Source organism: Myotis yumanensis, unplaced genomic scaffold (genome assembly GCF_028538775.1).
Source record: "Myotis yumanensis isolate MYYU_CA2020_CCGP unplaced genomic scaffold, mMyoYum1.0.hap1 SCAF_16, whole genome shotgun sequence".
NCBI lineage: Eukaryota > Metazoa > Chordata > Mammalia > Chiroptera > Vespertilionidae > Myotis > Myotis yumanensis.
This window is the reverse complement of record NW_027223767.1, coordinates 45,171,380-45,188,504: the sequence shown is the minus strand read 5'-3', so window position 1 is coordinate 45,188,504 and position 17,125 is coordinate 45,171,380. Positions and strand designations below refer to the sequence as shown.

The window sequence follows — 17,125 nt, the reverse complement described above, 5'->3', positions numbered from 1 at the left end:
CCATTAAAATTATGCTGAGAGATCTTTTTCTTAAAAACATAAACAAACAAAAAAAAACCCCCACACAGAAAAACAAAGAAAGTAGGAAAGGAGAAACACCAGAAAGAGAGATGTCAACAAAATTTTGGAAGCTGGAGCCCTAACTGGTTTGGCTCAGTGGATAGAGTGTCGGCCTATGAACTGAAAGATCCCAGGTTCGATTCCGGTCAAGGACACATGCCCAGGTTGTAGGCTCGATCCCCAGTGGGGGACTTGCAGGATTCTCTCTCATCATGGATGTTTCTCTCTCTCTCTCCCTTCCTCTCTGAAATCAATAAGAATATATTTTTAAAAAATTTTGGAAGCTGGAAAGCAGATGCACTAGTGATAAATAACTTTACAGAAAGGAAAATGCTAAACAACTTGCAGTGGAAAGAAGCAGATTCCTACCACAGAATTTCAGAAAAGGCTCAGAAATTGGAGGCACCTAGTACCTCTGGATAGAGGAAAAGAGGAGGGACTAAAACAGGAGAACTGGCTGAAAATCTGTATAAGAAATAGATTCCTCCACCCCCTTTCCCTTGCCCATACTGCCAGGCAGAAGATTGGAGAAGCTGAATCAGAGGGACCAGTCATAGCTAGGGGCAGGCGTGCCAAGCTGAAAATAGGGGGTCAAATAAAAATCTACCTTTACTTTCCTCTCCCCCACCTCTCTTTTCTGCCTTGGCTCCCAAAACACCTGCTGCTGAACATACTCTCTAGGCAAGAGTGGAGGATCCTCTCTGAGGAAACTGACCAGCCACCAATTCACTCTGAAGGGGCGCCCACCACTTGATGAGCCAGGGCTCCATATTCAGAACAAGTGCCTCATGAACAGGTAGACAAGAATTATCAGGCATATGAAAAAAAACCTCTGGCATGGAAGTAGGAATCAAAGTCAACAAAACAGAATTTGTGACAACATATAAAAATATTTATGTATAAAATTCTGAGCTTTTTGGCTTTTGGCTCAGAGGCGGCTTAGGTGCAACTTGCTTTAGTCATCCTGAGTCCGGGTTCATCCAACACAAGCCACTTCCACTATCCATGCCACGAAGGTTCCACCTCAACAGGATCAAAGTCATATACCGGAGGTGCCACGTCTGCCCTGACCCCTAAGAATGGCCCCCTGGCCTGTCTCCAAGAAAAGATTGGTGATGACATCGCCAAAGCAACCAGCGATTGGAAGAGTGCAAGGATTACAGTGAAGCTGACCATTCAGAACAGACCGAGATTGAGGAAGAGCCTTCAGCCTCTGCCCTGATCATCAAAGCCCTCAAAGAACTGCCAGGAGACAGAAGCAAAAAAGCATTAGGCACAGTGGAAATACTCACTTTTGATGAGATTGTCAACATTGCAGGACAGGTGCGGTACCGATATTTAGCTAGAAACCCCTGGAACCATTAAAGAGATCCCGGGCTATTACGCTTGATTCTAGAACCTGTGTCTTGAATTCAACGCTAATGGAAGCAGACTGTCTAATGTGACCTGAATCTCTGCCACAACATGGGTGTAACCAAACAATGTTCACCACACCAGAGCTTCCCTACACCACAGGTCAAATATCTGAGGAACTTCCAGGTCATGACCAAAATTAATTGTAAAGGTAAGCACAAAAATAGAGGGATAGATCTTACAATCAGTTACCTTAGATCCTTATTAGGACTTGTTTTCAATTTAATGCACTAATTAAAAAACAAAAAATAACCAATATCTGTTAACAAACATCTTTAGACGTTCTAAGAAACTATTAATTAGGTTAAAAGGTGATTACAAGATAAGTTGAGACCTAGTTATTGATGACAAAAATTTTTTCTCGCTCTGATTGGTTTGGCTCAGTGGATAGAGCGTCGGCCTGCGGACTCAAGGGTCCCAGGTTCGATTCCAGTCAAGGGCATGTACCTTGGTTGCGGGCACATCCCCAGTAGGGGGTGTGCAGGAGGCAGCTGACCGATGTTTCTCTCTCATTGATGTTTCTAACTCTCTATCCCTCTCCCTTCCTCTCTGTAAAAAATCAATAAAATATATTTAAAAAAAATTTTTTTTTCTCACTCTAGGCTAGCCACATCTCATCATATTACTAGCCCTCAACTTCCATGTGCCATTCTTCATTAGCACACCCCAAATATCTATCTATATATATATATAAAAGCCTAAGCGACCGGATGACCAGCCAGTATCTATGACATGCCCTGACCCACCAGGGGGCAGACGCTCAATGCAGGAACTCCCACAGGGAGAGTGCCGCTCAGCTGACAAAAGGGCGCCAGGCTCATGGCTGGTGAGCGCAGCTGTGGCAGCACGAGCCTCTCCTGTGGGCACTCCCGCTGTGGGCACTCCCCCTGCGCGCCCAAGCAGCAGCAGGCGCAGCGGGGCCAGGATGAGCAGGAGTGGCGCAGCACTCAGCCTGGGCTCGGGCTCCTCCCTGGCCACCGGCTAATTTGCACACTACTTCATGCTGTGCGGGATCGATGTGGATAGCAGGTTGGAGCCTGATGAGCTGGGGGGTAAGGCCGGGCTGCGGCGGTGCGAAGGTCCACTGATCCCTGCAGGCCAGGCCGAGGGACCCCACCGGTGCACAAATCTGTGCACCGGGCCTCTAGCCTCTAGTATATATATGCCTAAGCGACTGTTCAACTGGTAGCTATGATGCACACTGACCACCAGGGGGCAGACGCTCAACGTACAGGCATGGAAACATGGAACAGACTGATGAATCTCAAAGGGAAGGGGGAGGGGAGAGGGCGGGAAGAGATTAACCAAAGATATACATACTAGAGGCCCTGCACCCTCTTGCAATCTGGGACCCCTTGGGGGATGTCAGAGAGCCGGTTTCAGCTGATCCCCGCAGGCCACACCAAGGGAACCCACTGGTAGACCAATCCATGCACCAGGCCTCTAGTAAAAGTAGGAAAGCATATACCGAGAGCAGTCAGAAGGCAAATGCAGTGATGACAGTCTCCAGTATGAAAAGGCCTGAAAAAAAACTTAAACAGATGTTCCATGAAATGTTGATCCAGAAATCACATGGAGAGAAGTGTCATGCCTCGATTCAAAGATAATATATTAAGTCCCAACTCACCACAGATAATCTACTAACAAAGCTGTGACTTTCATTGTTGAGGAGTCTCTTCTCTCTCACTCTAATACCCTTAAGCCATCAGATACACAGATGTTCCTGGCTGAAATGCTAGAAAAATCTGCACATTTTTCATTTCTTGATCACTAGTGATGGGCAGCTAAACCAAGAGTCTAATTTAAGTTATGAAAATGAGGCAAGCTGATCCAATTACACAATAAAGGTACTAAATCAAACAGACCCATCTGGGCTTTGAGGAAGAGTACTGTGATTTCTGAAAAAAGTCAATATACTTGCAGATAAAAATGCTTTCATGCTTTTTCATAATGGCCCTTGGGCTACTGATTCATTTGTATGTCCAACAAGAGCCATGTGTCATGTTAAGACATATGGTCTAGAAGGGTATGACAGACTACTATATTCACCAGTTCATAATAAGAACATCTGTGCTCTTTCTCTAGCCCCATAAGGCTTACCAAAAAAAATAGTCAATATTCCCTAGAAGTAGGTTTTATTTCCTAAATAGTAGGTTTAACAAACTAACACTCCATCATCCCCATTATTTAAGAATTGCTCCCCAGACCCTGGCCTAGTAGCTCAGTTGATTAGAGTGTCATCCCCATACACCAAGGTTGCAGGTTTGATCCTTGGTCAGGGCATATACGAGAATCAATCAATGAATGCATAAATAAGTGGAACAACAAATCAATGTCTCTCTCTCTCCTCCCCCTTCTTCTATCTCTCTAAAAAAATCTATATATATAAAAGCCTAAGTGACCATTAAAACCGGTCAAACAAGAGACCAGTTGACTAGTCACTATGATGCGCACTGACCACCAGGGGGCAGATGCTCAATGCAGGAGCTGCCCCTGATGGTCAGTGAGCTCCCACAACCAACCTCCCAGGGCAGGCCAACCTCCTGCGGTCCCTCCACCTGGCCAGCCCCAATCGGGACTTGGTGAGATGGCCCCCATCAGCCCAGATCGCCAGCCAGGCCGAGGGACCCCACCTGTGCACAAATTCGTGCACTGGGTCTCTAGTAAAAAATAAAAGAATTGTTCCCCAATAATCACTAATATCTAAACCAATTTCTAAAATCCTAAAATCTTTTTTTTTAAATATATTTTATTGATTTTTTACAGAGAGGAAGGGAGAGGGATAGAGAGTCAGAAACATCGATGAGAGAGCAGCATCAATCAGCTGCCTCCTACACACCCCCCACTGGGGATGAGCCTGCAACTAAGGTACATGCCCTTGACTGGAATCGAACCTGGGACCCTTCAGTCCCCAGGCCGACCCTCTATCCAGTGAGCCAAACCGGTCAGGGCAAAATCCTAAAATCTTAAGCCCTAATCCACCCACACAAGTTGAACTTGCAGGACCTAAAAATAAATCAAGATTAAAATAGGATTTATCTAGGAAAATTCTTATAGAAAACATGTTCCACTATATAAGTATCAAATTTCTTTATATTGATGATGGTTTTAATATTAACACCAGTAAATTAATATCTGTGGGAAAGAAATCTCTACCATAAAGGTTGCACTCAAAATTCACTATGCTATTTATTCATTTTTGGAGAGCTCACATTCTCTGAAGCCTTGCCCCCTACCTCTCTGCTTTTCACTCTCTAAGGTCCAGACACACTGGAACTTCCTTCAATTCTTCAAAACAGCCATGTTCTTTCCCTCCTCAGAATCTTCACCTATGCCATGTCCACTACCGAAAACAGTCTTTTGTTCTCCCCTCATCCTTTAGGTTTCAGCCTTAAAAATCAATTCCTGCCCTAGCCGGTTTGGCTCAGTGGACAGGCCTCACCCTACGGTCTGGGGGGTCCCGGATCCGATTCCAGTCGAGGGCACATGCCCGGGTTGTGGGCTCGATCCCCGGTGTGGGGTGTGCAAGAGGCTGTCGATCAATGATTCTCTCTCATCGTTGATGTTTCTATCTCTCTCTCCCTCTCCCTTCCTCTCTGAGATCAATAAAAATATATTAAATATATATACATAAATTCCTGCCCAGCTGGCATGGCTCAGCAGTTGAGCATCGACCTATGAACCAGGTCACAATTCAATTCCCGGTCAGAGCACATGCCCGGGCTGCTGGCTGGATCCCCAGTGTGGGGTGTGCAGGAGGTAGCCCATCAATATTCTCTCTCATCATTGATGTTTCTATCTCTCTCTCCTCCCTCCTCTTTGAACTCAATAAAAAGATTTTTTTTAAATCAATTCCTCACAGACCTTCCCTAACTACCCTCCTTCCCAATCAACCTGGGTTAGACTTCCAATTAGCTGTCTCCAAAGCCTTTTTTTGTTTGTTAATCCTCAATCAAGGATAATTTTTCCATTGATTTTTAGAGAGAGTGGGAGGGAGGAGGAGGGGGTGTGGGGAGGGAGAGAGAGAAAGAGAGAGAGAGAGAAACATCCATGTGAAAGAGACACATTGATTGGTTGCCTCCTGCATGCCCCAACTGGAGGGGTGGAGGAATCAAACGTGCAAGCCTTCAGTGTGCCAACCAATGCTCTAACCACTGAGAAACACCAGCAAGGGCTCCAAAGCATTCACAGCAAAAGTAGTTATTTGTTTAATGGGTCTTCCTCACTAGACCATAATTTCGTGAGTGCAGGGACTGAGTCAGTTTTGTTCACTGCTATAACTCCAGCACCTAGCCCCGTGCTTGGCACATAGCAGCTCAAAACTTCTTGTCAAATAAGTAAATAACAAGGCGCCCCCCTTCCCAAAAAATCAGCTTCAGCAACTCTACTTATATGGAGTGGGCAAAAGTAGGTTTATAGTTGTGAGTACGCAAAACACAGAATTTATTCTTGTATTATTATTATTGATTGATTTTTAGAGAGGAAGGGAGAGGAAGAGAGTGAGAAACATCAATGTGAGAGTGAAATATTGATTGCTGTTTCCTGCATGTGCCATACTGGGGACTGAACCCACACCGGGGCATGTACCCTGACTAGGAATTAAACAGGCAACATTTCTGTGCATGGGACAACGCCCAACCAACTGAGCCATACTGGCCAGGGCTATTCTTGTATTGATATTTATTAATTACTGTATTATTTTCCATACGAACAACTGTCAACCTACTTTAACCCACCCTTGTAACTTACCCTACAGATACAGTCACACACGCAAAAGGCCAAATATATATGATTATTCACTGGAGCACAGTTTGTCATAGCAGATGACTGGAAACATTTAAAATGTCTACCAGTGCCAAGGCCCATATAACTCAGCTGGTTGGAGCATCATCCCGTGCAGCAAAGAGTCCTCGGTTCAGTTCCCAGCCAAGGCACATACTCAGTTTGTGGGTTCACAGTTAGAGGGATTATTGGGAGAAAAAAGGGATTATGGAATTCAACGTTCCTATAAGCATAGAAAGTAGGTTGATGAATTTGTACTAAAGACATATTATAAACACTGACTAAAAATAAATTATTTCCACTGAGGGGCCTCAAAATCTAAATGGAGCTTAACTTGAATCCACAAATTCAAAAAACTAAAAAAATTTTTTAAATCAATGATAAGAATGGGGAGGAAAGCTACACACATTCCTTAAAATACAGATTTGCCCATTTGTGGAATATAATGAACAACATAAACTGATGAACAAAAATAGAACCAGAGACATAGAAGCATCAGATTGTCCAATCTATGAGGGAAGGTGGGAGGTGAGGGGGTAAGAGATCAACCAAAGGACTTGTATGCATGCATATGAGCATAACCAGTGGACAGAGACAGTAGAGGGGTGAGGGCATGTGCTGAGGGGTCTCCAATGTTACCAGAACCTCTGTCATATAGGACAAGAAATGATCATCACAATCCACCCCAAGACCTGTCAGAGGCACTGTTATCTTCAACTAACTATCCCCTGAAAAACAAAAGGGCATTTACTAAGTAGAAAATACTGAAAAGAGCATTTACTAAGTAGAACAAAGTATTTAGTTTAGCCATTCTAAATTGTTATAACTTTGCCAAGCCTAAGTGGCAAGTTAGAAGCCAATTCCTGGCTCTATTTGATAACCTGCCTCCACAGGCTCTTAAGTCAAAATCTAAGACTGACACAGACATTAGCAAATACATCACCTTTTTTTCCTACTAACATTGTTTTTCTCCATACAGTTCGATGCAGTGTTTTAAATACCCTTCTGTAATATACCAAGCAGTGCCTGTGGCTCCCCAAATTCAAAGGCTTGGGAGTGAGTGTGGAAGAAAAAAATATGTCGGAAATCTCTTTTTCTCTCTCTTCCTCAGTACCCTGGTCTTTCAAAGCTAGACAGAGGCAATGATTCTGCATTTAATCACCAGATGAATAAGAAACAGATTTGAATTTAGGAAAAACATAAAGGAATACAAACACATTCAGTGAAGAGTACTGCCTCTATTTCCTTGCAGAGCAGTTCTCAGGATCTGCCAATGAACCTCATTTGGACATGGAACACGCCATCTACTCTAATCCGGGGCACATCCCTCTAGAGACAGTCAGCTGGAACTCTGCCAACTTCTGCTGGGAGTTGTGTGAAGAACAGTAGCAACAAGAGCCTACTTTGAGAAGGAGATCAACAATCACACTCAAGAAGAAAAGAAGTTATTTGGCAAAGGGAAGTATGTTGCCAAAATGTTAGTCACAGCTTCAAGATGCCGGTTTGTGTTTCTGCAACTATTCTTTGCTTTGACATAATCCATTCTCTGGCCCAGGAAACCCGCTCAGCTTCTGTCACCCACCCCATTTGAAGAAATCAAGAACCCTTTCAATTTGGTGGTATCAAACTGTGACACAGACAAGAAGTCCACCAGAGACTAAAAAGGAGGGGAAAAAATATGTAATTTGCCATTTCCACTTAGGACTGGCTCAAGTAGAGCAATGGAAAAACATAACAGGACAGGAAAAAATGGGAAATCACTAGGTTAAACAAGCAGGCTATATTAAAAGCCTTCTGCCCCAGCCAGTTTGGCTCAGTGGACAGAGCGTCGGCCTGTGGCCTGAAGGATCCCGGGTTCGATTCCTGACAAGAACACATGCCCGGGTTGAGGGCTTGATCCCCGGTGAGGGGCATTCCAGAGGCAGCCGATCAGTGATTCTCTCTCATCATTGATGTTTCTATCTCTCTCTTCCTCTCTCTTTCTCTCTGAAATCAATTAGCCTTCCCAAAGCTCTGAGCCTCTATAACTTATTTCAAAACCTTCCTAAAAACAAACCAAAAGACACACTGTAGGTTGAAATGACAGCAAAATATTAAGTAGGTTTTTACTCCCAAATAAGTGTACATACTTCATAGCATGCAGCTCTTCCTGGAGTTAGTATGAAGACTATGGTTTGCTGAAACAGCCTGAACCAGCAAGCCACAAAATTCAGAATTACTTCAAGAGCAATAGGAAAAAAGAGTCAAGTACACCTGGTGCTATCAAAGAGCTCAAGAGTTCAAAAAAGAACACCTAACAATTTTCTCTTTAATAGGAACAGGATTCCTCTCTTCCCTTCTTAAAAGTAAAACCTGAAAATTCCACTGTTCTCAACACCTTCCCCCTCCCCCGGCATTTCCCCTTTGTGCTGACATAACATAACTAATCAGTATTAACTAAGTAAACACTGCTCTGATATCAGGTGTAAGGGAGAATTGGGAACTGCCACCCTTAAGCAAATCCATGTCAGACTTCAGAAATGCCAAAACTTTCAGGAACACTTCTACACTAAACAAGTTCACCTATGGGCAAAGTATGTAGGGTATTATGCCCAAAGGAACAGCTAAAACAGTCAAGATTTCAAAGGATTAACAGTCAAGTTAAAATTGTCCACAAGCACACTGGTCTCCACCAACTGGCAACAGGGCCAAAGCGAATGGACCAAAACAAAAGGCTCAACGGTCTAAAATATTACACTTCCGTGAATTTTCAAAGACATCATGAGGAAAATCAGTGTTTGTCAAGACCAAAGTAACTGAGAAATGGGGGGAAAAATTTTTAAAGAGTAAACTATTCTGGGTGGCTAGACTGCATTCTCCCCTATTCTCCATCAACAGACCTCATTCACCCCAACTCTAACTTCCCTAGCTCTATCTTGATGGCAGCCAATACAATGTAATACAATAATATGAAATTCATGGCTACTAAAAGTTGAGGAGAAAAGTTAAAAAGGGGGGGGGGGGTGAGGGGGGCATGTATCAAATCACCAACTCTTCCCCAGCATAGAAATGCAGGAGGGCTGGGAGGAAGAAACCCAGAAAGACGTGTCTTCTAAATAGCAGCATCTCAACCTTGTTTTCAGAGATCACTTCTTTAGAACCACTAAGGGTCCCACTTGGGAGCCCGGACCTGGTAGCTCAATTGGTCAGAGCGTCATACACCTATGCCAAGGTTGTGGGTTCAAGCCCTGGGCAGGGCACATACAAGCATAGCAACCACTGAATGCATAAATAAGTGGAATTGGTTTTTTCCTCTCCCTCCTTGCTCTCTTTCTAAAATCAGTAAGTAAAAATTTAAAAAATAAAGATCTCATTTGGCTAACACAATCTTTTAGGAGCCGTGAGGGACCAAACCTATATTTCAAAGGGGGAAAAAAATGAGACGGTTTAACAATTTGCCTCAAAGTTACTGAGTAAATCCATAGGTGTGCTAGAACAGTCCTTATTCCCTGCGGGGTCTTTTGCGGTTTGTAAAAGCAGGAAACAAACAAACAAACACCAAAAGCACTCAGGAGGTCATTCAGAAACAGAAACTGTAAGGCAAAAAACAACAGCGTGACAAAGGAGGTGGATCTTGGGAGAGCCCAAAGCCGTCACAGATCATTCCAATCCCTTTAAAATTCCGAACTGCAGTCCACACCAGTCCTTCCAGTTCGTCACCGCTGTTATCTTTTAAGAACGTTCCTTCCTGATCAGAACTCCACCACACACACTGCCCAGGTCTCACACTTCAAGGCTGCTACCTTCCCCCCTGGCAGCCCGCTCCGAGCTGCACACTCCCCTCCAGGTGCGGCCGGGGCATCGCCACCCTTCCCCTTCCAGCCTCGACTCCACGGGGATTCCCACCAAACGAACGCCCTCCACGTTCCCTCTAGCGTCCAGTTCCCCGCGTCCACCGCTCCACCGTCAGTTTTCACTCAACTCACCCCCGAAATGTCCTATTGACCTCCCGACATCGGAGCATCCTGGTAACTACCGGTTCCCAACAGGTCTTCCTTCCCCGCCTCCCTCACTTGGCGCACGGTTACCTCGTTCCTCGCCCCGAGCTCAGGATCCCCCCCCAATTCCTGCCCCTCAATAACCGCCCTCCCCATTCTCGCGGTCAGCGCCCGCCCCACAATTCCCGACCACTCCCCCCGCGAGGATTCCCACGCCCCCGCTCCTGCGGGTCCCCGGCCCCCGTCCCGGCCCAGGGCTCCCGCCCCAGGCCCCGCCCCCAGGCCCCCTCGCTCTCCGCCAGGCCCCTCCTCCAATGCCCCTCTCCCTCTCGAAGCCACGCCCCAACCCCCCTCCCCCGGCTCTCCCTCCCACTCAGGTCCGCAGGTCATCTCAGCGACAGACCCAGCCCCTCCGGCCCCCCTGCCGACCTGGCCACAGCGGCTCCGGCAGCAAACCTTCCGCCGCCGCCTCCTCTCCGACTTGGTCCCGTTCTGCTCGACCTCCGCCCGGCCAGCTCCCTTTCTCGCCGCCGCCGCCCCTTTTGCCAACCCGGAAATAGATCTGCTCCCACTGTCCCCAGCGTCCGCGAACAAAATGGAGGCGGGGGGAAAAGGAGCTCGGCTCCCGGGGCGAAGCGACGCTACGCGCGTGCGCCCCCGGAAAGCCCGCCTCCTGCCGGCGCACGTCGAAGCGGAAGCCGCCGGGGGCCGCCATCTTGGGAAGGTCGCAAGGATTTCACCTCCCACCACTGAGCAGGGGTTGCAACTTTGGTTTCGATTGTAATCACCTGGGAACACAAATATATGGTGATGCCCGAGAGGCACTCCCAGAGGTTGAATTAACGGGTCCGGGGGACGGTGTAGGCATCGGGATTTTTTTTAAAACTGCGCGGATGGATTCTAATATTTCCGAGGTGGATAATCAGTGAGCTAAACAGGGTCTTGAATATACCTCTCTTTCGTCTTTATTCCACTGCGCGCATCCACATACACACCACATAATGTCCTTGCCTCATTTCGAGTTAACGAAGACCCCGCCTCGGTTAGCCTTGCAAGGCCCCAGGAGTCAAGCTTCGGTTGTCATAGCAACTGAGAGGCAGGCCCCCGGCTAACATGTCAGCATTAACGTCATCTTAGCCACCTGACCCGAACACCCGTGAACACCCGGCTCCTCTTTGCAGGGTCAGAGGTTCCCGGGCCCCAGGGCTGGGGGATGGTGCTGCAACCTATTCCAGCTGCTTGAGTCGGGGAGAGGAATACTGTGCCCTCCCTGCTGGGGCTGCTAACTCCATCCCAGCCGACGGGATCCCTCCCGAGTCCACCCACCAAAGTACCATTCCCCTGCAGCCGAGCCCATTGCCTTACGCCCTGTATCTTCAAAATGCTCTCCATCGTCTTTCCCCTCCGGCCCCCTCCTCTGAATCCGAAGTAAGGAGACAGGAGTAGGCTTTAGTTCCCACTATATACCACCTGTGTGCCCTTGGACCTCAGCTAATATCTAGAAAACGGAGCTCATAGTGCCTGCCTCAACGGTTTCATAGGCTCCAATCAGGTAATGAATGGGAAAACGTGTGCTAAACCAGAAGTTGTTATTATTTTTGTTTTCCTCCTGTTCTGCCATTAGTAGTGCTAAGCACCACCCACTCGTCAAGTAAATGTCACAGCATTCATTGAGTACCTGCTGTGGGAGAGGCTCCAGGCTAGGCACCAGGAGAGGCTGCAGCGGTGGCTGAGACAGCCTCTGCCTCAGGGGACTCCCCGTGGTGGGGCAGATTGGCATGTAAACAGCTCACTGAAATACAGTCAGCATGTGATTAGTACTATGGGGACATATGGGCTCTGGGGCATGAGGCGAGGGAGTGATTACTTCCTGCGAAAGAATGGGAGAAGGTTTCGTAAACAGTTTTAAACTCAGCTTTGAAGGATGAGTCGAATTTCATTATTAATCAGAGAAGGCAAGGACCACATTCCAGACATAGGGATCGGTAGGTGCGAAGGTAAAGATTTTCAGGTATGTAGCCCTGCGTGCCTGAAATCAGGGTGCCTGGGCCAGGGAGATGGTGGATCTAAACTCCCAGCTCTTCAGCCTCATTTTTATTCTGTTCCGTCTTCGCTCACTGTACACTGTGCAGAACTGCTTCCTATTGCAGCAACGAACCAAGGGGTTTCTCAAGGCTGTGTGTGTGTGTGTGTGTGTGTGTGTGTGTGTGTGTGTGTGTTGGCTTGACTCTGCCTCATCCTCATTTTTCAGGCCTTAGCTCAAATGCTCTCTGCTTCAGAGGGTCTTCCCTACCCACCACAGTAATGTAAGCTTCCATTCTCTATAACATCACTCTATGATAATGGCAGCCTTTGGGGTGGAATACAGGGACAGCTCACCCAGATTTAGGGAGATAGAAGTGGGCTTCATAAAGAAAGTAACTTCTAAGTGAGGCCTGGTGGGTAAGTAGGAATCCGCCAGGGGCAGAGGGGAGGGAACGCATGTCAAGGCAGAGGAAAAGTATGCTCGAAACAAGAACCATGGTATATTCTAAAAACAAAGCATTTTGGCCCTGACCAGCATATTCAGTGGTTAGAGCATTGGACCACGTGACAAAGGGTCTCAGGTTCGATTCCCAGTCAGAACACATACCTAGGTTGAGGGTTAGATCCCCAGCTGGGGCACATACAGGAGGCAACTGATCAATGTCTCTCTCTCTCTCTCTCTCTCTCTCTCCCCATCTCCCTCTCCCTCTCCCTTCCTCTCTCTAAAATCAATAAAAACATATCCTCGGGTGAGGATTAAAACATTTTTTGAAGAAAAGAAAATACCAGTAAAAACAGCATTTTGATGTGGTTAGAGCTAGAACTATGGGAGAGGCAAGAAATTAGGTCAAAGAAGTGACCCTAACTGTTTCACAGTACTTGCCGTGTGCTAGGCACTGTCATAACTTCACGTGTCAGAACATTTAATTCGGATCTTGCAGTGGGTTGAATAATGTCCTCCAAAAATTCACATTCATTTAGAATTTGACCTTATTTGGAACTAAGTTCTTTGCAGATGTAATTAGTTAAATTGAGGTCATGCCAGATGGAGATTAGGTCACATTAGATTAGGGTGAGCCCTAAATTCCCATACAAGAGAGAACACAATGTGAAGATGGAAACAGAGATTAGAGTGATATGTCTACAAGTCAAGTAAATAAAATCTACATAACATGAACTCATCTTAATCACTTAAAGTGCACAGTTAAGTGGTTTTTAGTATAGTCACAACATTATGCAACCATTACTACTAATTCTAGTACATTCCACCACCCCAAAAAGAAACCCTGTACTCATTACCAGTCTCTCCCAATTCTGCCCTCCTTCCATCCCCTCGCAACCACAATCCACTCCCTGTCTCTACAGATTTGCCTATTCTGGACATTTCATATAAATGGAATCATACAATATGTTACCTTTTTTATCCAGCTTTCACTTGGCATAATGTTTCTAAGGTGTATCCATGTTACAGCATGTATTAGTACTTTATTCCTTTTTATGGCCAAATAACATTCCATTTTATGGGTATACCACATGTTAGTTTTTCCATTCATCAGTTGACACACATTGAGTTGTTCTACTTTCTTGCTATTTTGAATAATGCTACTATGAACATTCTTGCACAGTGAGTTTCTTTTGGGGTGATGAAAATATTCAAAAATTGAATGTGGTGATGATTGCAAACTGTGTGAATATACTAAAAGTCATTGACCTGTATACTTTAACCAGGTGAATTACATGGTATGTGAATTATATTTCAATAAAACTGTTACCCAAAAATATGCAAAACACTATATTGTTTTGAGATGTATACATATGTAGTAAAAGTTCACAAAAATGCATGGAAATGATACCACAGTCAGGAAAGTGGTTGCCTCTGGGGAGAAACGAAGAAGATGTGATCAAGGACAGGTACCAGGGGCCTCAGCTGTAGGGTCATGTTTCATTTCTTAAGTTAAGTGGTGGAGAAACAGGTCTTCATTATGTTAGTCTTGAAACTTTTTGTATGATCAAAATATTACACAACACATTTAAAAATAATGTTTTAAAAAGAGTGAATGATTGGATTATACAGTATACAGGGTATCCTCCCCAAAATGTACACACACTTTAACAGTTGATAGCTCAATTTTGAAAATGAAATGTACTTTAATAAGCACTGCCTTTATAACTATTTGAAGTGTGTGTATACATTTATGGGGACACCCTATATTTTCAAGATGCAAAAATTACCAGATACAACTGCAAAGAAAAAAAGTATATTTTTAATGGAGAGATCTGGTAGTAGCCCCCTAACCAGGAGTCAAACTCAGACATCACTAATATAGGCCAACCTCTGGCTATTGACATCACCTATAAAGTATTATTCTCTACAATATTAATGCTCCAGAAAACCACTAGAACTATGTTGTCCAACTGGGTGCTGCTAGCCACTTGTGGCTATTGAACAATTAAAATGTGACTAGTCCAGCGCTGGCTCAGTTGGTTGGCACATCAGGAATGGTCAAATTTATGGTTTCAGGTTCAATTCCCAGTCAGGGCACACATAGGAGTCAACCAATAAGTGCATAAATGGGTGGAGCAACAGATCAATCTCTCTCTCTCCCCTCAATAAATTTTTTTTAAAAATTTAAAAAATGAACTATTCTAGATTAAAAGAGAGTAAAGCAATATAACAACCAAATGCAATACGTGGAACTAGATTGGACCAGGAAGGGCTTTTTTAAAAATGTTTTTTAAAGATGTTTTTTGAGACGACCTGGGGAAAATAAATATAGACTGGAAATTAGATTTCATAGAAATATATTGATTTTCTTAAGGTATGACAATGGAGTGGTGGATGTGCAGAAGAATGTCATTCTTAGGAGATTCCCGCTGAAGCAACTTACTTTCAAATAGCTTAGTAAAATAAAAAGTGTGTGTGTGTGTGTGTGTGTGCATGCAGAAAGAGAGACACACACGGAGAACAAAAGCAAAATGTTAATTATAGAACCTACAAAGGTTTAAGAGGATTCATTGTACTAATCTTTCAACATTTCTATGTTTGAAATTTTCCATGATGAAAAGTTGGGGAAACAAGACAAAATAAAAAAGGAATGAATGGGAGATGAGGAAGTGGAGACAATAAGTGGAGTCAAGCCTTTGAAGAAGTTTGGCCATGAACTAAAGTGAGAGAGGGCACAGTAACTAGAGCAGGCATGGTGGGTCAAGGAACATGTTTTTACAAAGAGAGACTTGAGATGGTTTAAATGCTAATGGCAAAGAGCCAGTAGAGATGGAGAGAACAAATGATACAAGTTATTCTGGTCAAATTTATTTCTCATCTTTGGGGATAGACTCTTTCAGACAGAAGAGATCCCCAAGAAATGCTCTCTAGCCCACTCCCCCTGTCCCGCGCCTCCTCCCTGTTCCCAAGCCTGGTGAGAAAGTAGTCTTGGTGGCGACACCTAGTGGATTCAAAGGGTATTGCTTAAATTCTTCACTCTTCTTTACCTTAACACCTACCTGATCAGGGGGCAGGCATCTTATTACACTGGTCTCCTGACCGCTCTAAATTATTGTCACCATTGCTAGACCAGCCTAGAAGGTGCAATGCTACTTAATAAGCTCATTCTCTCCCCCACCCAGCCCACAGAACCCTTGGACCACCTATTGAGTCTCTTGGCCACTCTCCCCCACAAGGAAGCAGAACACAGGTAGGAAAGGGACCAGAAAGGACAGTCCCCTCAGCTATAGTCAGGTGACCACTGCAGCCTGGTGAGCACAAGGAGGGCGTTTCTCAGCTATCCAAGATCCCAGGATTGTGCGGAGCTTAAACTGTGGCTCTGGAGTCAGAATAACTAGGTTCAAATCCCTACTCGCCGTGAAACTCAGGGCTAGGGACTTAGCCTCTCTGTGCCTCTGATGAGAAACCTCTCCAGACCTTAATTCTCATCTGGAAAATAGAGCGAAGAGAGCCAACCTCCTGGGTTTGATGAGAAGATTGAATGAGAGAATGCACGTAATGCCAGCACAGTGAGTGGCCAAGGACTTTCCTCCAAATGTCAACTTTTATCATCACCCTGAAAGGTGTTGGGTCTGATGACCACTGAGATGGGATGAGAGGAATAACCCACACCACTTTCTCTGCCCTCCTGATTCCCACTTCCACACTTCGGCCATTGAATCCTATGCTGCTTCAAGACCCGGGTCATCTCTTCCAACATTTTTTCTCTGATTGCACCCCACCACCATCCTCCGACCAGTAGTGAATAACCTTGGCTTAATCCCCAGAGCACTTCTCATCTTGTGTTTTATGGCTCCTATTTCAACCAAGCTAATTTATTCGTTCAGCAAATATGTATTGAGTGTCTTCTCTGTGCCAAGTACTGTTCTGGGTACTGAATAGTGACTGAATGTCAGACTCATGGAGCTGACATTCTGGTGGAGGAGCGACCACGAAGCAAATACACAAAGAAGTGTATATGACGTCAGGAAGCGATAGTGCCTTGAAGAAAACACAGGAGGCTAAGGGGGCAGAGAGTAAGGGCTGAGAGGGGGTGAGATCAAAGTGGCCAGGAAAGGCTCAGGGAAGGGCAAAGGTAAAATCCCTGAGACAAGAATGAATGTCATGTGTTTTAGGAACAGTAAGGCAGTCAGTGTGGCTGGAGTGGAGTGAGTGAAGGGACAGGGGGTAGGAGATGGGCAGGAGATTTTGATTTTTATTCTAAGGATTATCAGAAATGGGTGTTATGATCCGAATTGTTTCAGTTGAGGTATAAAATAACTACAGTGAAATGTATAAATCTCACATGAACTCAATGAACATATATATATATGTGTGTGTGTATATATATATATATATATTCGCGTGTTCCACCCCCAGGTCA

General features: G+C 45.1%; 1 protein-coding gene across 6 annotated transcripts in view; it reads right to left on the bottom strand.

Annotated features, from left to right (window-relative positions):
* Positions 1 to 10,822, bottom strand: part of WIPF2 (WAS/WASL interacting protein family member 2) — a 33,214-nt gene extending 22,392 nt beyond the window's left edge. For 3 of the 6 annotated variants that reach the window (XM_070394486.1, XM_070394487.1, XM_070394485.1), the window contains exon 1: positions 10,662 to 10,822. The gene's annotated coding sequence lies outside the window, so the exon portion shown is untranslated. Of the gene's footprint in view, positions 1 to 1,352; positions 1,371 to 10,220; positions 10,341 to 10,661 lie in introns of those variants that run through there. The other 3 variants (XM_070394490.1, XM_070394491.1, XM_070394488.1) reach the window with 2 other exon arrangements.
* Positions 10,823 to 17,125: the final 6,303 nt, after the last annotated feature.